Source organism: Prionailurus bengalensis, chromosome B3 (genome assembly GCF_016509475.1).
Source record: "Prionailurus bengalensis isolate Pbe53 chromosome B3, Fcat_Pben_1.1_paternal_pri, whole genome shotgun sequence".
Lineage (NCBI taxonomy): Eukaryota > Metazoa > Chordata > Mammalia > Carnivora > Felidae > Prionailurus > Prionailurus bengalensis.
In genome coordinates this window covers 66,190,001-66,216,830 of record NC_057355.1, presented here as the reverse complement: position 1 = coordinate 66,216,830, position 26,830 = coordinate 66,190,001, and the positions used below count along the sequence as shown (strand labels likewise).

At 38.5% G+C, this 26,830-nt stretch overlaps 1 protein-coding gene and 1 long non-coding RNA gene across 11 annotated transcripts in view; both read right to left on the bottom strand.

Moving 5' to 3' along the window:
• Positions 1-26,830, bottom strand: part of MEIS2 (Meis homeobox 2) — a 209,477-nt gene that overhangs the window by 32,087 nt on the left and 150,560 nt on the right. The window lies entirely within an intron of this gene.
• Positions 11,639-26,830, bottom strand: part of LOC122468808 — a 16,550-nt gene continuing 1,358 nt past the window's right edge. The window contains exons 1-2 of the long non-coding RNA XR_006293321.1: positions 12,723-26,830; positions 11,639-12,672 (exon numbers count right to left, since the gene is read on the bottom strand). The exon at positions 12,723-26,830 is cut by the window's right edge and continues 1,358 nt beyond it. This is a non-coding gene — a long non-coding RNA (uncharacterized LOC122468808). The remainder of the gene's footprint in view (positions 12,673-12,722) is intronic.

The window sequence follows — 26,830 nt, the reverse complement described above, 5'->3', positions numbered from 1 at the left end:
CAGCTGAATTAAGGCCAATATACAATAAACCAGGTATGAAGTAAAGAAAAGTATAGCAGCTTGCCAACAAGCTTCATGTTTTCAGATTCTGGCCCACTTTTCCTTATTCTTTCGGATGGTATCATCCTGTTATTATGTTCTTCAGCCATATCTGATCATTCCGATAGGAAGACATGACTCAGTTCATGTGTAGATTTTATACCAGGCTCCCAGCTAGCTGGTTTATGGCCACCACATTTCCTTCAGGAAAAGTCAAGCTTCCCTGCTCCTCATGATCCAAGCTGTGTGGTATCCTCCAAAAGCATTAACTCGGAACTGCATTAACCCCTCTTAAAATGCATTAGTACAGTACCTAATCCTCCCAGAAATTGGTAGACCACCACTTGTGGAGATGACCGAGAAGCATCTTGACATCAACCATGTGCTCTGGAGAGTGAGTGAGAAAGACAGAGAACATGAAGAGCAGGGAGAAGAAAACACACACAAAACTGGGACCCAAAGTCTTCCTTCACTGAGTCCTGTGAGCTTCCTCCGGCCTAAGAAAAATCCTATCCCAAATGCCCTGCCGTAAATGCTGCCAGCACTAGTTTTGTTCACCTTGACACACTCAAAAGGAAAATACAAAATAGTCATTTTAAATGGCAAAATAGCAAGCCATGCCGTGTAACCGTGCTCTGTACAGGTTTGGCTGAAACATCTGTGGGAAAAGGGGCTGCAGAGAATTCAACCAGACATAAGTAATGCGAAAACCTTTCTATTCTCTTCAATTACTCAAAAATGGGAAAGGAGCATCATTTTCAAAAGAACAAATGCTACACAAGACATGCCCTTTAAATCCTTTTTAAGGTTCTGTGACCTGTGAAACTATCTGCAATATCAGCAGGAGAAAGCCCTTTCCAGAACAAATGCCCATGTTTTATGTGTACTGTATTTGCTAATCATTACTTCATAAGCAAGAGTAGATATACAGTGGGGCTATAAATAATGGCGGGAATGTAAAAGTGAATTGATCTGTCTGGCTATCTAGTAATACTCCTGGCACAAGACCAGTCTTGAATGACTGCCAACTACCACGGAGCCAGCCAGTGATTTGTCTGGGGGTCCTGCCCTGTCAGGCAGAAAACAGTCTTAAAGCCGAACTCCCACCACTGTGCACACTGCCTACACCATGGCCGTGCGCACTTCCTGCAAAGTCCCCTCTCACCGAATCAGTCCAAAAATCACTCTAAACGAAAGAAGAAAGGACTGGCAGAAAGAATAGCAAAGAAAACAACAGAACCAAACCAAATTTAAAAATTACTAAACACCTTCATAATCCAAGCTGGGGTTAGGAGAGAAAAGTATGAAAATACACATCTCTAGCCAACCCAAACTATAAAGGGGGTCGGGGGTAGGGTCCCAGTGGTTACTTCAGTTAACTACACATCCTTGCCAGAAACGTTAATCCATCCGGCGTACCAAATGTGACCATGACCAGCCACGGGCCTGGGGATGTGGAGCTGCTGGGACCTTCCTATGGAAGAGGCACTTCTGTAGGTGCCAGGCATTTCAGAAAGGAGCCCAACATTGGATCAGCTCACACTCAAGAGGGTGAGCTTCGCTGACAAAGAAGTAGGGTGGCTCAGGAGCCAGTCTGACAACCAGAGTATTTTAAAAATCCCCTTTGTAAATGGAGATCCAGTTATGGATTGATCACCCCGCTCAGTTCCCTGCCTTCACCTCACTCTCTTTCTGAAGAGGGTGAGTCTGCTCTCAGGACTGGTAGCCGAAACCACTTTTCCCTGTGTGGACACAGCAAGACAGCTCCAGCACTCACCCTGGGATGCCTTGCAGGGACACAGTAATGTGCCTGTCTGGCACTGTTTCTTGTATCCCTTAAGGCTGTCTCCCAAGTTCTTTGTAAAGACTAGTCTGGCTACCAAAAAAAAAAAAAAAAAAAAAAAAAAAGGAGAAAAGGAGGAAAGAAAATGAAAAGAAGTGAAAAGAAAGACAGGAAAATAAAGATTAAAGACAAAATGAAAAACAAGCAAAAAAGGAGGAAAAAAAAGAGAAAATCTCCACAGATGATGAGCTCAATTCCAGCCTCTGCTAGGTGCACTTGATTCATGGGCTTCAGGCGGATCAGGCTGTGCCTGAGTGTTTATTATACATGTGCAATATCCTTAGAAATAGATAAAGTAACAGAGAAGGCTTTCATGGAGATAGAGGGGTGCACCGTGTGAATCGAGAGTTGCTAATTATTTAAGGATTGGCAAGTTTGAATTTTCTCAAAGTGATGCATGTTTATGGCTCAGAGACCACAGAAGGGTGAGGCAGCTGCTTTGTTTGGATATTTTTTCATTTTTTATTGAATTTCATAAATACCAACCAAATTCAAACAAAACTGATTTAGATTTCACCTCATCACTTAAAATATATTTTGTCGAGTACAGTCTGTGCAGTAATCCTCTGCTATACTTTAATTTGGTTTTAATTTTATAGGCCCTGTTTTAACTGCAAATTTCCAGACCTTTATTTCTCTCACAGCTCTTAGCAAAATGGTAGCTCATAAACACAAGCTCTGCTGTATAGACTTTGCATTTCATCCCAAAGTATTTCCTTTTTTATAGCCGTGGTCTTTCCATCTTAGTGCTGTGAGCTTGGGTCACAAATCTCTCTGCTATTCCAGTGTGTGACATCTTCGCTCGTTTGCCGCTGCTCATTAACAAACAATACTGCTGTGAAATTGGTTTAATGACAAAGTAATAAAATTGCTATTCTGCTCACAGATTGCCTGAGGCACTTTGAGCTCCTACAAGGCTTACTGTGGGTGCCAAGATACATTAAGCTGCTTATTCGTAAAAACTGCATCATCCGTTTTTTTCACAGGTTTTTTTCTCTTTCCTATCCAGCCCTGCTTCTTTTTATCTTCAAATAAAAAGATATATTTGCTTATGTTCTTCCAGGCTGTCAAATTTTTACTTGCATGCATATTTCTGGAAAATGAAAGTATATTTCATTTCATTTTTTTTTCCTTGAAAGGTCACTCTGTCCCCCGCTGCAAGGTTGTCCCTGGACGGAACATCCACCGCATACAACATTAAAGCATTTCCCACATTACGTAAGTGGGAGCCAGGGTCGTTTGAACCTATTTTGGGACAGCAAGGGAATGAAACTATTTATGGAATGGTTTTACCTTTGCAAAAAGCAAGGTTTGGAGAATCTTTACAATTTCTTGTCTCATATTAAAACTGAAAATTTTACACGAAAACAACCCACACAACTCTGGTAGTGACTACTCACATTAATATTTTATGAATAATAAAATATGTCTGCATTAAAGCAAAAATCTTCAGCAGGCACCTGTTTTCCATAATGAATTACATGTTCTGAGAAAGTAGCCTTTTTCCATTTGTCTAATGCCCATCCAGACCTGAAGATTTACTGCTGCAAGACAATGGGGAAATAACCCAATTGCGGTTTGACAGGTGGGCAGGTCTTGATAATTATGGCCAGACATCTTAACACTGTGCAACTGATGTAAATAAACATCCAAAGCACAGATCAATATTGCTTCCCTACTTTTGCATTTTGAACAACACATGCTAGCAATTTACATCCTTTCTCTCTTTCTGGCTGATTGGAAAGGCTGCATTCATTTAAACACATTGCATGCATACACACACTCCACATATTTCATTTAAAAGTATTCAATACACCCAACAGCCAGGACTGTACTTTATAATCACATTACAGTCACCTGCTGGTGTATTTCTATTAATTACATAAACTGATATCACAAGAGCTCCAAAAACCATCTGAATTGGCCATTTGAATACCTACAGTACCTGGATGATGAAAAAAAAAAAAAAAACACAGGGCATGTTGGCCAAGAGATGAACTGTCAAGAATTTGGGTGTATTTTCCTCCTGTCTAGGTGCTTGGCATTCTTTACAATTTCATGAACTGTAGGTGTTTTCTCTTCTACATGCATCTGACCTCATAAATCTCAGGAACTGAGATTTTATTACAGAAGCCAAAAGATTTGCAAGGCTTGTCACTCCTGCCGAGAGGCTGACCACCGCCCACCATCCCCCCTCCCCCCGAAGATAAGAGAGGGCCTGATGCTGTTTAAGGGGGTCCTGCTGGAGAAGTAGATAAACCAGGGACACAGATAGAAGCAGCATGAGGGAATAAGGTGAACTGTTTCAACAGAGCGGCTCAGAAGGAGCCAGGAGAGAACCTGGAGAGAAGGCAAGAATGGGAAGACAGAAAAGAAGGAATTTGAAGGCTCTGGTTGGAAAGTAAGGTGAAAGAAAAAAAAACTATATGCAAAAAGATGATCATAAAATATTATCTATATGCTGTTTATTCTAATCTTCAGACCTTATTCATCTTGGGTAGGACATGTCATCTACCATTTCAAGAGGCCAGTATGAGTGCATAGATGGGTTGTTCCTCCCACAGCGTCTTGATGTTAATATCCCCTTTTTTTCTTTTTTTATATCCTTAAGAAACAGAGTGAGAGGAATAAAGACACATGTCTGATGTATTTTAATATGAGAAACAATGGGTTATAGAGGAAGTGACCAAGAGACTCTCTCAGGGGTGTGATGCTAACTTAAATGTCTCACAAGAATACCTGTTCTCTTCTTCATGTGTGTTAGTATGCCTGTGAGAAGTCATTTTCTCCATATTTAGAAGCCAGCAACAAATCCTGTCAGCTGTTTGTATCGTAGTGGTATACGTTATAAAACTCAGGTATTCAATTGGAAATTTTGATAAATACCACAAACAAAGGCTTACAGAATTTTTTTTTTAAACCTGCTACTGAAAAAAAAAAATCTTTAGAGTTGGCCTGGATTTCTGGGTTTTCATGACCATTTTGCCATGACACCAACCACCCTCAGGTATCAGATTCGGAAGCCACTTAAGTACTCAAACACCAGAGACCTTCTTTGCCTTTATTTTGTGAATGCCTCTGTGACACATCCCATCATCAAAAGCATTATAAACCTGGCGAAAACTAAAAATCCTACATAACCATAGCAGGAACTATTTGCAGAAAGAAGTCGGACATTCCTGATATTCATTCTGTATGCTACCTGCTAACTTAATGATATATATTATGAATCTCTCACCATATGCAGAAAAATATACAAGGTTTTTCCAAGCATAGAAAGGAACCAGAAAACGTGATGTAACAACAACAACAGTGATGACAGCTACTTTGTGGAACTCTAGTGTCACGGTATTCACAACAATATTCTGAACCAGGGGCATTAATTCAGTTAGACAGATGGGGAAACTGAGCCCCCAAATTCAGGTGCAGATAGCTAATAGTGACAACAGAAGGAAACTCAGATCCTTCTTGTTTCAAAATCTGCCATTTCTACTGTATCTTGCTGTTCCTCCGTAAGAAGGAACTTGTGAAAAACTATCAGTTACTACCTGTATGTACCCACAAACCATTGCAATAGCATGGATACTTCTGGGAAATGCCAAGTAGTTTATGTACCTCGGTTACTTAACCTTTTACATAAGTGGAGATTAAACAGGATACGGCCCTTACTGAGAAAACGTTCCTGAGAAGCAGTTAGATAATACACATGAAGTATTTAGATACTTTTAAAGAAAGAGATGATTTAAACACAGTATTGTTGTGCTTGGCTTAGTGAGAACTAATCAAAACCAACATCTTTTATCTTCTGTTGTGCGCGAACTTCTCCTTTCTACATGGTCAAGGACCACACCATTCATGCAGTGGCACTGCTTATAAAGGGAAATCAAAAAGAAAATAATTTACAGCTCATGATCAATTCATCATAGATGATTCCACTATATGCATTATTAATAATAAAAACAAATAATAATTATATAAGTATGTCTGGCCTGTCTTTCTCCATGGACTGGAAATTCTATGAAGGCAGGGAGGATGTCTCCGGCTTACTAATATCTCTTTAGCACCTAGCACTGTAAATATCTGACAAATGGCCCCATCAAACATTCATTAGAGAATGAATTACAGAAACCCTTCCACCCTTTAGACATTTTACCTATACATATCCTATTCAACAGCTGAAATTTACTGTCGTGAATCAGTGGGATGGAAGAGGAAATGGAAGAACCAGAAAAGGATAGAGGTGGAGCCCTCTTCCAAAGGCCAAAAAATGCTGGTTCTGGCAGTCTGCTCTGACCTGTAGAAGGAGTAGGAGCCTCCTAGTGCAGGCAACTTTCTTCAAATTTTCATCTTATTTCTTCCCCAACCACATAGGGTGAGGGAGATATGTTTCCAACAATCTGAGATGAAATTCAGAAGGAGTCATGTGTAGGCTTTCGTGGGTGTGGTTTGCACTCTGTGCATGGTTATAACAATGAACTTTAGGGAAAATATACTCCAAGTTCTAAACGATCTATGTAATTGTTTTATACTTTTGTCATTTACATCTGATTCTGAACTGTAAGCTCCGTGGGGGCAGAGGGTCTGTTTTGTCTCACTCCTGAATACACCTTGCCTGGCACCGTGATAGGTACCTAGGCAATAGTAGGTGTTCAACAAACAACTGTCAATGACCGAATGTGTAGTTTTAAAGGAAGCAGCAATTCTAATTCTCCAATTATATTTTATGCCTGCTAGTATTAGGATAAATTTGGATTTACTAAACATACATATATTGAGGATAGAGGTCACAGCTCAGCAGACTCCTGGCTGGCAGGAAGAAGCCAGCTGAAGATTACAATTTATGTACAGACAGTATACCACATAGATAAGTAGAGTTGATTGCACAGTTTTTATACAAAGCATTTAGTGATATCCAACAATAAAGAACTTCCCAAGAATTCCCAGTGCCTCCAGGAGATATCACAGAGGCTGGCAAGGATGCCCAAGTCATGACAAAACGCACAACCAAAGGTTTCTCTCTTAAGTACTTAAGGCTGCAAGTTAGGCTGACAAGATACAGACACACATTTATAAAGACCCGTGTTTTATGGATTACCACTCATTTCCCTTCTCATGCCCTTAGTGACAAGGTTTTTTATTTATTTTGTCCTGTGTTGTCTTGGATGTTCTATTTAGCGCATTTAAAATAATTTTCACCTTGTTACTGGAGTCACAAGAAAAGGAAATTATGAAAGATTTTTTCCAAATTATTGAAGTTAAGAAAAAGGAAAGGTGAAACAGTAATCATGGATTGGTCACTGACTTTGACTGTAAATATACACATGTATGTTCATCATATATATGCATACCTTTCTATCCATATATGTATGAGCAGCATTACATAGCATGTGAAGTATAGAAATGAAATTAGATCCCTCCTTATGGGTTTGATGTTGTTTTTATCATCCAGTTTCCACCACTATGAAATAAATTATGTAGTTCAAAGTTGCCTGTTATTCTTTTTTTTTTTTAGTTTTTTAATGTTTATTTATTTTAATTTTTTTTAACGTTTATTTATTTTTGAGACAGAGAGAGACAGAGCATGAATGGGGGAGGGTCAGAGAGAGGGAGACACAGAATCTGAAACAGGCTCCAGGCTCTGAGCTGTCAGCAGAGCCCGATGCAGGGCACGAACCCATGAACTGTGAGATCATGACCTAAACTGAAGTCGGATGCTTAACCCACTGAGCCACCCAGGTGCTCCAAAGTTGCCTATTACTCTACTGGCAATGGTGGGCATCAAAAGTGCAGTGAATAAGTGGTTTCTTCACTCTTTCGAGTACCCACATTTTTTTCCATATTGGTTCAGCCCGTTCTTAATGACTCTGTTTTAAAACATTTCTAGGAATTTTCCTTTCACTAGTTTTGATAGATTCCCTGACTCGATTCCAATAAAGGGAATATAACTCATCTTAGTTAAAGTAATTGTCATGAAGGACAGTCAAGTGATTAAGATTTGTCATCAGCCAAGAGAAGAGAGTAGGAAAAAAGGCTTACAGCTGCAAGCTCAATGTATCACAGGGAAGATAAACAAACAGTTAGCAAACTGAAAAGTAAATGCTGTTTTGTACAGAATAGCACAACCTCAATGGGTGCATGGGATCTGCACTTCAAGAAAATAAAGAATTTTTGCTATGAACGCGTTTCTTTCACTAGAATTCAAATAAGAGCACGGCTTTCATGTTGTAATTTTAAAACTATCAAACAAAATAAAGCAGAAGCTTATTTGAAATAATACCAGCATGGGCCTTACAAAACAAAACAAAATCAGGAGAATGTCAGTACTTGCTTTCTAGAAGCCAGGAAGCACTTTCATTTCATGAGGCCCTGTGACATTCAGCTACACATTTGCAATGACAATGACAACTAGAAAAGTGCCCCAGAAACCAGAAAAATGCATTTGGGGTTGGGACTATGCATCACAGAACAGAATCAATCTTCCTAATTAACGGCAAATTAGCAATCCCAAAATGAGTGGGACCAACCTGTCTTCACTGGCCAAGAATCATGCTAAGTACAGAGCTTCCTTTAAGTGCCTCTAAATTACATTTACACCCATATAAAGTAACATTCTTTTAATCTAATACTACATTAGTGTCACTGTTCTCAAAGTTATTACGCCGTTTAAAATTTCTATAGATAGGTGGACAGATAAACACATTAATAGATAGATATGCAGATAATCAGACATTTCACAAAGCAGGGCTCTAAGGTGGTCACAAATCATTGAAAGGCAGTGTACAAGATACTTATTAGCATAAAGCTCACCAATGGAAAAAATTTTATGTGTAATAGTGAAATTCTTTAAGGTCTAATGGCTATTTAGACATGTACTCTCTCTCTCTCTCTCTCTCTCTCTAGTACATATACATATATATTTTTTCATATATATAGTACACATACATATATACACACACACATACATATATATACATATATTATATACATATATATACATATATATGTATATGTGTGTGTATATATATGTATGTATATATACATATATATGTGTATATATAGTACACATACATATATATACACACATATATTATATACACATATATATGTATATATACATTTATATATACATTTATATACATTTATATATACAATTATGTATATTATGTATATTATGTATATATTATGTATATTTGTATATATTTGTAATATATTATGTATATTATGTATATTATGTATATTTATATATACATTTATTTACATTTATATATATACATGTGTATATATATACACATATATGTATATATATGTGTATATGTGTGTGTATATATATGTATGTGTACTATATATACAGTGTACTATATATTGTGTACATATATATATTGTGTACACTATATATATGTGTACATATATATATGTGTACATATATATGTGTGCATATATATGTGTGTATATATGTGTGTGTATATATATATTTTAACATACCAAGATAAACATTAAGGAGAAAGTCGCCAAACATTAAGAAGAAACAGAATAATGACAGCCAAAGCAGACTTAATGGCTAATAACTGAAAGAGCATTTTACTAAAACTGATGTGCTGTTGGGTGGTGCTGTTTCAGTTTATTAACCCATTCAGTATCCGAAATGTGTTAGGCATTGATGAGGAAGGAGCACTGCCTGACTCTGAGAGTGTCAATCACAGCATGACTGCATGGTGTGCAAGATGCCCCCAGCGTTGTGCATTGCACAGAATGCTGAGTCCTCTGTGCTGGCCCTGACAGTACACAACAGAACAGACCAAAAGGTGTGGTTCATACTTTTTATAAATTTAACATCTAATAAGGTGTGAGCCATCTTTTACCATTTAAAAAAATCATTTAATTTAAAATCCAACTCCCAATGAAAGGCAGAGTGATTATGTTTTTTACCTGAGATTTCTGGCAAATTCATTAGAGTACAGAGTTTCTTCGTTGTTTCTGTTTGCTTTTGTTCATTTGTTTTCGGTTTTAATTGTTGGATAGCCCTAAGATTATAGGCAAGTGTGTGTGTGTGTGTGTGTGTGTGTGTGTGTACTTGTACCTATTCTTCTGGGTGTTCATGGGTTTCATTACATTCTCAGAGAAGTCCATGACCCAGCAGAGGCTTAGAACTAGTATATTACAGTCCATTGCTGAATGAGGTGCAAGGTGGCTTAGGCCAAAAGTAGAGGAAAAAGGAATTCAATCTATTATGAGGGAGATATGATTTGAAATTTGGAAAAACTTTCTCTGTCAAAGATTAAATTTTGATCAAGGAACAAATTTCCTAAAGAAATTATAACTCTGGCATCTCTCACATGCACAGCATTAGTTTGGCATGAAACAGCAAGCTGTTTGTCATTGGGTCCCTCTCTCCATCACCACTAACAATGGGCTATTCCAACAGGAGACTTAAGGATGCTGACCTGAGAGTCAAGACCGCCTGTTCTATTTTGGAGTGAGTCATAGAGTTGTGGTCCTACTGCATACCATTTACAACCTGGGCTACTTGTAAAAATTGAGTGGTTAGTGTGAGCTCACTCTTGAACAGACTGGAACACTATTTCAGCATTAGAGAAATTTTATCTTTCCTAGGGTCTTGTGATCTAGAAAAAAAAAACCTTTAAAAATTAGATGAACTTCCCAAGGCCACTATTGACAAGAACAGGCATAGATAGATGATAGATAGATAGATAGGTAGATAGAGACGAAAGATATCTATATATGTCACTGAGAAAGAAGGACATTATGAAATTCATCTTTATTCCTGTATTAGGCCATCTTGCTATTTTTTTAAATGTTTATCTATTTTTGAGAGCACAGGGAAGAGGCAGAGAAAGGGGGAGACTGAGGATCTGATGAGGGCACAGTGTGGACAGCAGAGAGCCTGATCCGGGGCTCGAACCCACAAACCACAAGATCATGACCTGAGCCACAGTTGGATGCTTAACCGACTGAGCCACCCAGGTGCCCCCCATCTTGCTCTTCTTGAATGCCTGGTTTACAGACCAGTTTTAGCAGTTGATACCTCAGACAGATATCATTCTTGTGACGAACCTCAGACTTCTAGTGCCAAGGATTCCTTTTCCCATTTGTTTGGCATCTGTGAGGAGCAGGTGGGAGTGGCTGGAGGTGGAGAGGAGTGAAGAAATGCACAGACACCAATCTTCAATTTACTCAGAAGAGATCAACAGGGAAATCTACCTATGAATATGAAACTTCACATTTTGATGTCGGAATTGAGTATCTAATGCATTTGTCTGACTCTATTCACATGACTTTCCAAAAAACCCTGGGAAACTCACTCCAGTGTGTGCCTCAGTTTACTCCTCTGTAAGAAGAACAAAGAACAATGGACTCACCTGGATGTTAGGAAACCAATTATTGTTGGTAAATACTCTTATAATTGCTGCCATATAAACAGTGATTATTATCAAATGATTGTCACTGTCACCCCTGCCTAAAGTCAACCCTATCTCTAACATTTCTTTATTTTTCAAACTTCCTCTTTTCAATGTTAATAAAATATTTGGCAGCTATGGGTATCACGTAAATGCATTAGGGCATAAAAGCTAACATTTTCTTTTAATTTTAACAATGCATACTATTGGTAAAGAATATTGAAAGAAATACAATGCGTAAGTAGATTTTACACCACATTAGAGTTGTCCAATTTCTCATGTTTAAAATTTTTCTGCATGACTAGAGCCAGGAAGAAATACATGCCAGCATAATTATATGAACAGTTGAAATTTAAACATATTGAAAAGGAGAAGAGAACATGTCCACCCATTTGTTTTGTTTTTTTTTTTCTTCCATAATAATCCCAAAGATGAGTAATTTCTTTTCATAGAGTCAAGCTGAAGGCACAAAGCTTTAACATTCAAAGGAGGGAGGTAGGGGGAAGAAGCTTTTTTAAGTACTGTGCAAATCAATACACAAAAAAATCTCAAGATGATAGTTTAATTAAAATGTGCACAAGGCAATTCATCAGCCTCTTCCCTGGGTGTACTAGCCTCTAGAATTTGCCTTCTGCTTTCTGATCCCTGATGGTTTTAACTCGAAGGCATTTAAAATATCTTTCAACCGGCACCTTTCCACTTAGCTTACATTCCTTGTTTTTCTTTATAAACAAGAAATTGTACTGGCTTTGTGATGTTTGTTATGCTTCATGCTTTTTCATCTCCTGTATGGGCTTTGCCTAGCATGAAATGCTGTCATGCAGTGAAATTTACCTGAGAGCTACAGGGAGAAAAAAAAAATCTTCCAAGTATATTTGGTTACAAGTTCATAGCCAGCTAAATCACTGGCAATTTTATGCTACTGGTTATTTCAATTTAAATGTTTGTAAAAGTACATATAAAAATAAAATAACCACTCCCACAGTCATCAAAATGAAAAATCTGCCTGGATTAGAATATACTGTAAGTTGCTTTAAACTACCACGTGGGAATGTTAATATTATTCAATTCCTATTACACAGGGTTCTAGGGATACCTTGGCAGGGACATAAAGCTACTGAACTCTTGGCTCCTTAATGGTTTGACTCCCATTGTAATTGCTTTGTTCACTGGCTGCCCTGGGTCTTCATAATTGGTTAGAGTCCAAGGTCACAGATCCAATATGGTAGTGGCTCCCACTCTTAGCTGGTTGTTAAGTCTTTAATGGTAGCTTTGTTTCAGTATCATCTTTTTCAGATCCAGAAACTCTTTTTTTTTTTTTTAATAATTCAGTTAAGTGCCTTCTGATGGTCTCACTCAACTTTCCCCCACCACCTCTGCATACAGTTTTCAATTTAAAATCCACCAAAACTTTCCCCCACCACCTCTGCATACAGTAGTTTTCAATTTAAAATCCACCAAAAACAAATTCAGCTCAAAGCCAATTCAAAGTGGATTTTTTGAAGGCTTTTTGAGATTCCTTAAATGTTTCTTTCATTTCATTTTCTTTTTGAAATTACATATACCCATTTGGGTGGATTTAAAATATTTCATTTAAGAAATTTTATTTAAAACATGATGTAACAATCTGAATTATTACAGTCTAACTAATTTGTTTTCAGAACATTCATAAACATAGTAATTCCTTTTAGGGCTATTTTTCTTTTCTTTTTGAGATAGCTAAATCATTGAAATGGAAGGATTTTCTAGGTAGGTTGTGGTACGTTTGAAATGGTTCTGGATTGAAGATTTGATTTGATCAACTTTATGCTTTACCTCTAACTTGGGTGGCTCTGGGAAACTAACTTGCCCTCTTTGGACCTCAATTTTTTGGAAAATGAGACCTTTAGGTTAGATTATTTACAAGGCCATTTTAATGTAGAAGTTTATTTCATTTAAATTATCCAATATTTAGCTCAATTTATCCCTTTATTAGCAACTGTCTAGAATCAACAGGAGTATTATTTTATATTTTTTAAAAATTTCCTTTTTTTAAAGTTTATTTTGAGAGAGCGCGTGCAGTGCACGCGCACGCGCGCGCGCACACACACACACACACACACACACACACACGGGGGAGGGGCAGAGAGAGGTAGGGGGCAGAGGATCCCAAGAAGGCTCCACGTTGTCAACATGGAACCCAACATGGGGCTTGGACTCACTAACCCTGAGATCATGACCTGAGCCAAAGTAGGTCGCCTAACTAACTGAACCACCCAGGAGCCCCTTATTTTACATTTTTAATTCTCCATTACCTCTAAATAAAGTATTAATACCACTAAACACTTTTTGCTACTCATATAAAATTCTTCAGCAGCATCTTTTGATACTGACACTAAATATCATTCGTCATGCATGCATTTTTCAGTAACTGTCAGGTGAGCAAATTTGGTGGCTAGGTACCATGGCAGGCACCCAGATCTTGGAAAGCAAACAGACTATAATTTCTGCCCTCAAGAAGGAGGAGGTCCTTTTTTTTAAAAAAAGAGCAAACTTTTCTTCAGTTACTTTTATAGTTTCTATAAAGTTAATGGTAAACAACGCCTCCTTTCCTGAGCACAGGCTTATCAAAGAGTGAGTGCAATTGAATCCTGATAGGTATGTGTTTCTACGAGCCATGTGAGAGATTTATTATAAAATTTAGCACTAGTGTAATTATGATTTCATTGACTGTGTGTGATCGTGTATTTAATACTCCCCTTTAAATAAAAATTTAAGAGTCTCAAAATAACGTATTCTCATAAAACTCAACCTGTCATATTATTCCTTTTTATTACGAATGCCCAGTTGTCTAAAGAAATTGTAAAATTTTCATGTATTACTCCAAATACAGTCAGGTCTGGATGATAACAAGGATGATTCATTCACTGCATTCAAGGGGAAAAGATAACGGTTTCAGAAAATTTCCAAACTCATTGAAAGTAGATTTTTTTGGAATTTTAGGGTTCATCTGTATTCATGGTCCCCAGTGAGAAGACTTGGCAAGGAACATGCTTATTTTGGAAAGAAATCATGATAGAAATGAACTCTGGTGTAGCAACATGTCAATACAAATGGTAAACCCAGGAAAGAGACCCTTGGGAAATACAGAAGATTCTTTAGAGTGATAAAGCTGACTTTGGCGATGAGAGAGGGTTGAAAGCAGAGAATAATTTCTGGAGAGGACATGGCAGGGGCCGGAGGGAGAAGACCTGCGAGTAAAATTGTGCTCTGAGGTCAGATGTGATGGTGGGGCTACAACACAAATGTCCCACTGATGTAAATGTGTAAATAGCATAGGTATAGCTACCCATAGATTTCAACTTTATTCCTCTCTTGCTATGGGGTAAGGTATTGACAAAGTAGATAATCAGCCCCCAAATCTCAATATCTAGAGACAGGTTAGACGAACTAGACAAATGAAGGTATCTGTTTAGGTGGGGAAATCAGCTGATGAGACCACCTCAATAACTCCAAATTCAATGTAGTTTGAAAGTTTGGTGAAACTCTACATGTGGCTTTGACTCGGTGTCTAACAGGGCTCTAAACAGGGGTGTCTAACTACAACGCTCCTTTAAGAAACAGCTTATCAAAATGATCAAAACAAGGCATTGTGCATAGCCTCTACATAAAAGCTAAATAAGATACTTTTCATAAGACGGTGTTTCATTTTTCTCTAGTGCTGCCTTTTAAAAATTTATAAATCGCTATGAAAGTGACAAGCCAAAGTGTATAAATGGTCCCTGTTGAAGTAAATTACTTTAGAGCAGTGCTCACCCACAGCAAAAGGTCCTTGCTCCTCACTGCCAGATCAACAACACGCTATTAGGGAGATTGTTTTTGTTTTGTTGCCAACCTGTCAGGGAGCAGGATGCCAAGGAATTTCACAAAGAGCAAAAATTCGCGATGTGACTCCACACTCTCAGGAGATTTTTAATCTTCACAACGATGCAAAACCATGGGATGCCTGCTGAAGTCAAAACTTCTATGGTATTAAAAGTTAACCCCTTTATCATTCTATCTAAACTTGTAAGAACGGTACTTCATTACCTTGTTTACTATTCTATTTTTATGAAGAACTCTGTGCTTATATAGATGCAAAACTTTTCTTTTTTTAAACTCTAGTTGGTCTTTGCAATTGAAAATTGTAAACTATGGACTGAAATCTTGTTCTCTATAGCTTTCTGTCTCAGGAAACTCCCACATGAGCACATACGGAGTCATTGTTTTTGGGGTCCCCTGTAAATAACAGCAGTCAGTGTGGACTTGTGCCTACATCCCTAAGCCCCTCCCAGTGCTATCACCAAGGCCTCCTCTCTTTCTGGACAAGCTCATCTGCTCCCAGGGCCTTGAACAACATCTGTACCCTCAGACCTACCTTTCCTTCCCCTTGTGCGGTCCCACAGTATTTCCTGTTATTTTGACCTCTTCCCCCTCAGGGCTCATCTCTATGTTGCGCTATCTATTGTGAAAACAGGATCATCTTCCCGGAGACAGGAGACACCGTCAGGCCCCACTCAAATCTGCTGTCATTGTGGAAAGAATCCCCAAACCCTTGCTCCCCAAGGCACAGAGCCCAGAGTTACTGGAGCTCCTTTTGCTGTTCGCACCCCATGCTGAATTAGTCACCAAACCCTGTCACACTTTTTAACAATAGAGAGAAAATCGGTTCCTTTTTCTTCATTTCAATAGCTAAATCTCTGATTCAGGTTTTGTTTAAGTCACCTATAGTCTACTGTGACTGGTCTCTCTCTCCCTCTCTTCTAATCAATTCCAAATACAACGGTTAAAATCGTTTTCATCTCACTTGGTTTGACTCGATTTTTTTTCAGTTCACAGGCTTAGAATCATAAAATAATGGAATTTTAAAGATAGAAAGGATCTTAAAAATCACCTAGTCCCCATTCACTTATGGATGAAGGAATAGATACTGAGAAAGGTTAAATTGCCCAAGATCATACAAATTGAGCTGGAATCAGACCCAAGCTGCCGGTGTCCCAGTTCATTCCTTTTAACTTCCCACACTGTGTCATCCTTTGTGTGAGGAGTGTTGAACCTTCCTCCATGCCGGCCGCCCCATAACCCCATGCACTGGGGTGTCTGTCTCTCACGGTGCCTCATGCACTCGCAAATTTCTTTTTCTCTGGTCAGGGAGAGCTGGCTTCCTCCCAACCTTCTTTACTCAATTTCCCCACTTTCATGGTCTCTTGTACTATTTCTATCCCACTAGTAAAACACTTCCTTCCTCTGATTCAAAACAAACTTCAAATCTAATCCCAAGAAATGCCATGCTAGTGGTGGCCCGTCACCTCCGTACTCAGTTTTCAGGCCCATTTTTCTTCCATAGTCTTCTCTCTAGCTCATTTGAATTCAATTCAACAAGCAAACAGGAGCACCTACTAAGAGCTAAGCGAAGGGAATAACCCCTTAGTTGCTTAAAAGGCAAAAAAAAAAAAAAAAAAAAAAAAGAGAGAGAAAAGAAAAAAAGAAAAAACCTAAGCCAATCCAGATATTGTTTCAAACTCTCCACTGGTTTTGGAAACAGAGCCAAAGATCAGAACTCTCATTCATAAAATACAACCTAATTTTGTTCGGTTGTGATGCTTCTCTTCAAATCCATTTTTGTCTATTTATGAGTGTTGCTATTAGGCTATGGAAGAGTTTCTCAGAAAGTCTAGCAATGAAGTCGTTATTATTATAGCTATTAACGATTACTGGTGTTATTGGGAAAAATCATATCTCCATAAACTGCTGATTTTCTCCAGAAATTTTACCTGTTGTCCTCAGAGCAAATAGAATTCATTATAATACACTACAAGAGACTGCCCACAATTGCTTAATAAAGTTGTGTCATTCATTAGAAGTGTTGTTTAAAATGAGAACTGCCTGGGGCTGGAAATATTTTTATTGTATAAAGATTTTCTGTGGTAATGGAATTTGACTTACTCATTGTATCTAAAATTCTGAATCTGTTTCATCACCAACTTGATGGTAAATTGGCAGCCATTATTTATTTAGGGTGTGGGATAGGCAAGCTTTCCTTCTGAGACCAAATTATTGGCAATTCTTTAATTAATCTAGTAGAAGATGAATTGAGACCGCAGGATATTAGTTCCTGCTGATACTCTAAAAACATGACACTCTTACATCATAACTAATGCTCAACTCCCTAGGGACACAACATCCTGAAAATGTTATCCTAAATGAGAGCTACAGAGTACTAGTTACTACGACAGAACCAAAGTACAGATAACTGGAGGGCTTTGGAATAGGGACTTTTTTCAGTCTGTGGGTTATGGCCCCATTTCCAGAAAAAAATCTATCTGAGCCTAATGTAACCTAGCAAATCTTTCAAATGAAATAGCCTTGTGGGAGGCAAGTTGTCATTTTCTGACAAATTATTTAGGCCTCAGCTCAGGTTTCATTCTTTCTTCTTTCCCCACTTAAACCCCCTGCTCATTCTCCATAAGCGTCATTTTCTAATTAAGGAAAATGAAATTTGTAATGTGTAGAAGAGAGACATGACCTCCCTTGTGAGCCAGCCTCACTCCTCCCCGCACACCATTAAAAAATAGAATCCAGGGGTGGTTGTTTTTTTAATTGGTATCACTTTGTCTTTAGTGCAAAACACATGGCAATAATTTAGTGAACTTCAGTGTTTCTCTTGTGGCAAATTGATAGCATAATTTTATTATGAGTGGAACAATGACTTCTGGGAGCAGGAGAGATTCTCCCAGAACTACACGTAACTCGGTTGACTAAATGTAATACGTAGAGAAAGTAATGAAAACAGAGCTAAGGCTCAGCAAGGACTAGAAGATTTCAGTTCTTGCTCCTGTCAAAAGGCTACTCAATAAATCATACCTGAAGCTTATTTAATGTCAGAAGCCAGTAAGCTGACACAGTGCATTGGGGCGCTCACCTCAGAAAAGGCACACAGAGTCATGTGATCTCTGGTCCCTGGACCCGATGAGGTCATATAATCCTTCTATGGATTTTAATAAGTAACCTATTATGTTCCCTTTGGTGCTAATTATTTTACACTTCACTTGTTTCCTGTTTACTGACATCGCTTTAGTAATTTCATTATGAAAAAATTACAAGGAAAGGTAATCTTTTGGACTTTTGCTATTCTATTCCACTGGGAGTTTCTACTTTTTCTTCAACATTGTTCTTCTTCACCAGCCCATTCCACTAAACACAGACAGAAGCACTGAATCCATGGGAACATCGTAGGATAACAGCAAACGTGCATATTTAGTAGAGCAAAGAGCCACACTGAGTCACACAGATCCAAGACTATCAAGATTCAGTAACTCCCAGCTAAGAAGGTATTTGGAATTCACCCTATCAAACTTGGCTTCAGGTAACACAGGAAATAAACCAGCTGTGACCAAATTCCATTGTGCTACTTTCTACACCCATATAAAGAGGAGATTTGCTCATGGGCATTGAAAAATACCCATGCATCCTTTGAACTGCACTGGCAAAAAAAAAAAAAAAAAAGATTCAGGTCCACAATTGGACAAAATAAAGGCCCACTTGGCCCAATGAAATCCTTACGCATTTCATTTCATACATTACATCGAGTATTCTCATCTACCAGACTACAGGATTCGGAGTCCCCTCTTTGGAAGAGGGTGCATTCTGAATTTTAGAAAACAATGTGTGGAGACAAAGAAAGCTGCTCATCTGTTTCATTATTTTCAAATGAAATGATATCTAAAACCTAGGTTTGAAACAGATGACAGTTTAACCATGAAATTACCTAAATGTCAGTATCAGACAGGTGAAAGTATGCGGGTATCTGTGACCATCTCTATGAAGATCTATCAGTCAATAGTGAAAAAGGAATTCTCTGGCAGTCATTCTCATGATACACCCTTAGTCAAGAACGGCCAGATCTTTCCTTAAGAACTGAGATGAAACCATTAAGCCATGAGCATTAAGGAGATTTTTCACCTGTGGGCTTTGAGGTAGAGTTGAATCCAGGTCTTTGGGGATTAATCCACTATCCCACCACTCCTTTAGTAATTACTGCTAAAGTTTTTGCTTATCTAAAGGCACTAAGGAAGTTTGGACCTCAAGAGGTCAACATTAAACAGCCTGAGACCACAGCTTGCAGGGACTTATCTAAAAGATAAGCTGTATCTAGAGACAGATGGGAAATCTCATCTCCCTCAATGTTTACCTTGCAAGGGAAAAAGAAAGAACCTTGCATGTGCTTCAACCCCAGTAGAGAATTAACGATTCTGGACAAGGGCGGGGAGTTAGCTGCAAATCTATAATGAATGTTCAGTCAGCAATAATGATTCTGATTCATGCACAAAACATAAACAGACAAAACCAGAAACAAGGTTTTCTATTAGGATTACAATAAAACAATGAAGCAGGAAAAAAATAAGAAAACAAAATTCTTCAAAAACCAAGAAGTCTCATCTCTATTTTTGTATCTGGTTTTCTAATAATTTTGCAGATAAAACAATGATTTTCCTTGTTTCCAGAGAACAGAGGAACTAGCTGTGAGTGGCATGAATTGGACAGAGTTTCTGGGGTAAGCACTGGGGGGGGGGGGGTGCCACCTAGCTGACGCTCACTCTCTAATACTTGAAAAACCCAACACAATGAAAACAACAGCAGCAACAACAAAACAAATCCTTAAGATCAAGAGGTTAATAGGACCTACATTTACTCATTAACAGAGCAGATTCTCAATTAAGTAATTTTTGGAAGACTGCTCTCCAATGAATGAATGCATGAATGAATGAGTGAAGTGAATGAGGATCTCGTCTAAAGGCTATTCAAAAAGTACTTACTTCTCTGAGAGGGAATTTTTGGAATAAATTTTAAAAACACTCTCTACCGGGGGTAATAGAAGAAATGAGGAAAAAAGACTCACCAGAAAAAGCAAAGACATGGTAAAAAAAAGACCGAGAATTCAGAACCATGCTGGAGCCACCAAGACTCTTATTTTTAAGAGTAAAGAATTTAGAGAAAGTAAACGACACAATATTTGTATGTTCTGTCTTTTCACCTTCCCTGTAATAGCTTCTAATAAGGACTCTGTTTACTTTTACAAGCACCTTTTTCTTTTCTGCATTCTGGAAATAAGTTGGAAGGCAATTTGAAAATTCCTTTTCATTGAATTTTTAAAAAAATACAGCATTGTCGATCTGTGACTGGGGTTAGGAATACTTGCTGAATCTGCTGCTATACGACAATTCTGTAATATTTTCAATAACTTGTCTTCATTTTTTTCTATTTTAAAGTAAGTAAATAGCAAGCCAATATCATCCTACTTTAAAATCATGCAACCCACTGAAATATAGACTTTTATTTCTGTGTTACTTTGAGAAACCATGTAGATCATGCCAATTGAGATGGATAAAGGACTTATTTGAGCAAACCTTGTCTCTCTTCCAAATACTGCTATAATGAAGTGCAGAAGAAGGTAGAGCCTTGCGCCGAACACAGGACTTGTCTGTGGAGTTCATTGTCCTCGTCAATGAAAGAGAGGGGCTAATTCTAAAAATCTTCAAATATCAAAAATAGTCTACATTTTTGGCCAAATTTCTTCCCATAATTAGGAACTTTTGGAAAAAAAATGGTAACTTTCACCATGAGAAATGTTATCCTCACGAAAGTTCTCATTTAAATATTTTCTTGAAGGGGCAATTTTTGGAACTGTTTCAGAAACTTCTTACACTCCTTTTTTGTTGTTTTGTGTTTTCTCTGTAGCATTGTACTTTCCTCTAAACGAGGAACTTTTTTCCCCCCTTATTGGCATTCTAACCCAGCAAAGAAATATGCATCCTGAGATAATGCTGCCAGCTTGCTATGAAAACCATATTTCATTCTTTCTTTGCAGAGCTAAAGGGAAAAGCACAAAGGAGCTGGTATAATTGAATGTAAAGGATTGCAGCAAACCTCCCCTTTGAGTCCCCCTCGCTGGCACCCCCTTCCTTTATTTCCCCCTCTACTCCTTTTGTTTACCACTTTTAAAAGGCTCTTGCTGAGTCTGAGCCTGCCTGCCTGCCCAAATTTGGCCTGAATCTCAATTTCTGGAAATGGTCCTCCCATCCCTACAGGATAGAAGGTGTCTAGAAATGCTGGTGATGTGGCAGTAGGTTGGGGGCACAGCAGTCTAGGTACGGTAAGTATCTTCCATTTTTCAGATCAGCGTGGGACTTTCACGAATCTGCTGCAGGAAGTCAAATTGGAAACTATGGTAATAATCCCTCTCACTCAAAATTGTCATGTCATGTGTCGATGCCCTGGTCACCCCGCCCCACCCCCACCCCCTTTACGTTTGCTGTAGACAGAGCAAAATAAGATCCATTTGCATTTCAAGGCCATCCCTCTGGTTAAACATTAATCATGTGTGTGCTCTCCTTTTTATGTTTTAGTCTTTCCTCCACCTCCTTTTGGTTTTCCTCTCAGAAATAACTGCGGGTCCCCAAGAAGGATGATAGGACCATGGAGACAGAGATGGGGACCTGTGCAGAGAGGGACAGAGACTGGAAGCCCCTACTGCTGGCACAAACTTAGTTCTTTCACCCTGTGAACGACTGTCGGTAAGAAAATGCTCTGGTTTAGCAAAAGACCTCGCGGGGCTGGTTGGCACCACACCCCTTGGCATCTCTGCCTCCTTCCATGGTCACTGATTTTTTTTCTGGCACAGGAGGCCATCTGAAAGAGAAGTGGTTCACCTCAAGCTCACCAGAGTGGAGTTCAAAAGCATGCTTTCTTTGTATTCATTTCCTCAGCATCGGCAGAGTTTCAGCACATTAAATGCTGACAATGAATCCAGCACCTGGCAAATCTGACTTGAGACTCATGGCTTTTTATTCAGAAACATAGATGTTACTTGGAAATAATCACGGAAGACGGCAGCTATGTGTTTAACAAATGGCAGCGGTGGAAATTGCTGAGCAGAGAGAGGATGTTTAGTCCAGCAGACTTGTTCCCTTCAGGTTTATCTCAACTCCACCTCCCTGGTTTATCACTCCCTCCTTCAATCCTTTTTCTCTTGAGATAAAAGTGTCCAGCTGTCTCTGTACCTCATTTAGATTTCCTGCACCACTGGCCAATTATTCCATATGTTTACTACGAAATCATTTTACTCGATTCCCAGCTTACTCTTGATGTCCCAATACCACGATGTGTTTCCTCGTGTCTGCTCTCCTTGCTGTGGGACGACAACATAGACACCTTTGAAAGGGACTTCTCTTTGTTGTAAAGAAGTGCACCTCTTTGGCCACGTACCCAGGCTCCTACTAATTAGGCTTCACACTGGGTTGGGGGAGTCCCTGACCGAGGGCCTGAAACTGACCCCCTGGCTTGAAGCCCACCTAGAAACACTATTATTGCCCTTCATGTCTAAGCAGCAAAAAAAAAAAAAAAAAAAAAAAAAAAAAAGCATCTGGGCACCCAAATCTATCTCAACTGAAGGATTCTGGAGGAGAAGGATTGCTTTCCTTAGGCTACCACTCTGTTCCTGTCTACATTTTAATCAGGGTTGGGAAGTTCTTCTAACAGTACTTCCTTTTCTTTTCAGAGTGCTTTTAACCTACATCATGTCTGCACACGCAAATTCTTTTGTCTCCACATCATTCCATTTCACACACAAGAAAACCAAGTCAGCTGGTGGTTAAGGAACCTCCACAAGGGGAAGGGAAGAAGGCCAGAAAGAGAAAGGGATTCCCAAGAAAGCTCTCCAGGCACAGTACTTCAGCCCTCACTTAACAAGCTCCTATATATGCTGGAAAAATTCATCAGCGTGGCCACCTTGAAAGAGGCAAAACAAAACTGTCACTTTCCCCAAGGAGATTCTACAAAGTGGATGTCTGATTATTAAAAGCTGTTGGGCCTAGAAAGATTGTTGGAAGACCACTGATGGAAAGGTGGGGCAAACAGGGTATAGATATTTAATATCTTCAGTTTGAAAGGCTGTACAAGGACATTTAATCTATCACACAAAGGAACTCTCTGAAGTACCTTCGTCTGAAAAGTTCTTTGAAATTTAAGTTTTGTGCATTTTTATATGGGGCCCTGGAGGCAGCCTTCTATCAAGAAAATAAGTTCTTTATTCCTAGTTAACCTGTATTCTGTACATAAGTCATCCTGTGGATTTTGCTTGTTGGTACAGAAAGAGGTTATAATTACTATACAGGACATGAGTTTTTAAAATACAGTACTTCTTCCTTTTAAAATTAACCTGGAATAGGAACTTCAAAATTAACATTGTAATTCAGATAGAGCATTGAAGAAAGTTACATGAGAACATGGAAAAGCCATGATTCTTCTCATTGTACTTTTAGATTGAGGGATTTTAACTGTCAAAGTTAAGACTTTGCCATATTTCAATGATTATTATTGTCACAGAGGTATGATTGCACCCCAACAAATCATTCAAGCAAGAACTTCCTCATTTAAAAAAAAAAAAAAAAACTTTTGTCAATAATGTTGTAAGCATGCCTCCTAAGGAAATACCAGAGAGTTAATACCCAACCTTCACAGCTATTTGAAGCCACTTGCCTCCTAGGGTTCCCTAATCTTACCTCCCTGGCATCAAAGAACTCTACGGAAAAAAAAAAAAAAAAAAAAAGAAAAGAAAAAAAACCCCAACACACACACACACACACACACACACACACACACACACACACACTAAAAGAATCATCTAAGAAACTACAAAAGTCTATCTTTAATATAGACACGATGCACATATACGAGGAGATGGCTATTAGCTGAACCCACTATAAAGATCATTTCACAGTATGTGTGAATGGAATCATCATGTTGTATGCCTTAAACTTATATGGTGGCATATGCCGATTATTTTTCAGTAAAACGGGGGACAAAAGAAAAAAAAAGATTCTTAAAGGGCTTAGCACAGGTTAGTATATAGTGAATATTAAATAAGTGAGAGTAAAATCAATTAGGTATAATAGGCTTGTGAGCTCCATGAGGGCAAGAATTATGTCTCTTCCATCTATAAAATCACCAACTTCTAGCCCATACACATGCTCAATAAATAGAGATTACTCACAGAATGTGACTAAAAAGCGATGCACAGAAAGTTTTTTTCCCTAAAATTTTATTTCCCCTTAAAAATGTCTACTTTCCCTTGAAAAAAAATCGCCATTCTTGTTTGTAAGCTATTTAATGACTTCTTTATTGGTATCATTGTATGGAACCATATTTCTCATTTTTATGATTTATTCTTAACTATTTTAATAATAGGTGGCATCTGTTGTGTGTGCCAGCATTTCTTGAAGTCTTACAACTATATAATACGTATGTGACCACTGTTCCCATTTTACAGACGAGGAGACTAAAGCTTAAAGGGGTTAAGTCCTGTGCTGAAGGTCAAACATCTGAGAGCTGGTGGAAGTAAGATTTTAACTCTACTCAGTTTGGGAGCCTGGGTGCTCACCTCCCATGCCATAGTACCATTCGAGCTTGCATCAATGATTCTGTCAAATTACCCCTCCATGTTTGCCCCTCCATTGTGAGGAGGTTATTCAGCTTGAGGGTATGCATTTTCTTTGCTGTTTTTCTCTCCTAGTGCACGTGTGCTGGCTCTTCTAACCAGCAGAGAAAACCAGTCTTACCACTTGTGATTAGCTTTAGTAGTGAGGTATATACACTGAAGATCTGGTTTTCATGGTTTAAAAGAAAAAAAAAAAGCAAGGTCTTAATTAGATGACTGATCCTTTATGTATTTCTGAGAGCTAACTGTAAGCAAAAATGACTCGGTGTCATAAACTCCACTCTTCCTGCAATCACATTTGATTTGCTTGTACCATCACTGTTCGCACACTCCCTAGTGTAAATACGTTGGAAGAGCCCATTACGATTATTTCTAACACTGGCTGCTAAGATAAAACAATCTGTAATTCCCTTAATTATCTCCTAAACTTCCTTTTGGCTTATTGGTTCTAAAATTACTGACTGATCTTAACAGGTCTGTTTTTATTGCTTCTTGCTCTTGTCAGGTGCGTGGAACCATGCTCTAGTGCTTATGACTATGGATGTAGATGTTATGTTACAGTGCTACTTAACTACCCTGACCTCGCTTGGCCTTTCTATTTCAAGAGGTGCATGAGAAGCAGAACTAGCACAGCGAGTCAGCCATGATTTGGGGCTGTGTGTGCTTTCTATACTATTCGAATTCTTTGAGTACAAGCCTCACAGCATACAAGCCTAAAATCCTGGCCTTAATCAGAGAAGTGGGTATTACTTCCTAGGAGAGCTTACTGAGGAGGTCTGGACACTGCTCTCTGATCCCTGTGCCTTTTTTTGCTGAGAGCTCTCAGGGCCTGGAGAACTAGGCCCTCATCTCTTAGGCATCACGTAGCACTTAAGGACAGTGATTATGAAGGCTTTTGAAAGGAGGTTGGACAGCTTTCTCTATTTCGAAGCTGACTTTATGAAGGCATTGGACAGTTTCAAAATGTACTAAAGTAGCTGGTGCTCTCTTTTAAATTTCTTTTTGTAATCCCCAGAAATTTGGTCCCTGTATGAAATTCTCGCCAGGCTTTTTGAGCTCTTTGCTGTACTATCCTCATGAGTCACACCTTATTATCAAAGTTACGGTAGCCGTTAACTAAGAATTGGACCTCGGGGCAGGATTATAGGGTTTTTTTTCAGAAGGAAGTGTGAAAATTAGGAAGATGGAATTATTTTGTAGAGACGTAGGTGTCAACGTTTATGCCATATTATGGAAAGTCTACTGAGCGATAAACTGTCATATCCTAACCCTGGGCATTCTGCAGCTAATACAGCTCAAATAATAGAGAAACAAGGAAACCTAAACTACCAAGCCGACAGAACTTGCACGTGCCTTCAGGCTCAATGGGATTCAGAAAATAAGGGTGCTCTTTCCAGGTTCCAACTAGGTGTCTAATTGTGAGAAACGCTCATCTTTAGATACAGGACTTTTGCTTCTTCACTCTTGGAAGTATAATGACTACATCAAAAAGTACAGGTAATGGATGATAAGGGGCAGTACTTTCAAAAAGAGCAAGATCAAATGTCAATGCCAAATATCTGTGCAGAAATACTTCATTTCTCTCAAAAACTCCCATCACGACCTTCCTCAACTTGCTCCAAATGTACAACAATTATGATTCTAAGGCAATATTAACTGCTTATTAAGGACACTGAATATAAAAGCAGTTCAGTTTAGGAATCAGTACGTTACAAAATAACGTGCAGGGTGAATACGTTTCCTATAGTTAACACACAATATATTTATTTTTACTATTTTAGACCACTGATCGCTTGTGCTGGGAACAGAATGGGATATATATATATATTGACATATATTATATGTAGTATTGAAACTTGGAGGCTCATATCAACATATAATTCCACACACATCCCTGTCTGGAGCTTACAGCCTTCATTCTAAGTTTTTGGTCTAAAGGGTATCTTTAAATGTACATAGTTCCAATCTTTAGAAGAAAATTAAAGTGAATTCAAGTCTGTATTGTCTATCCTTTCTTTC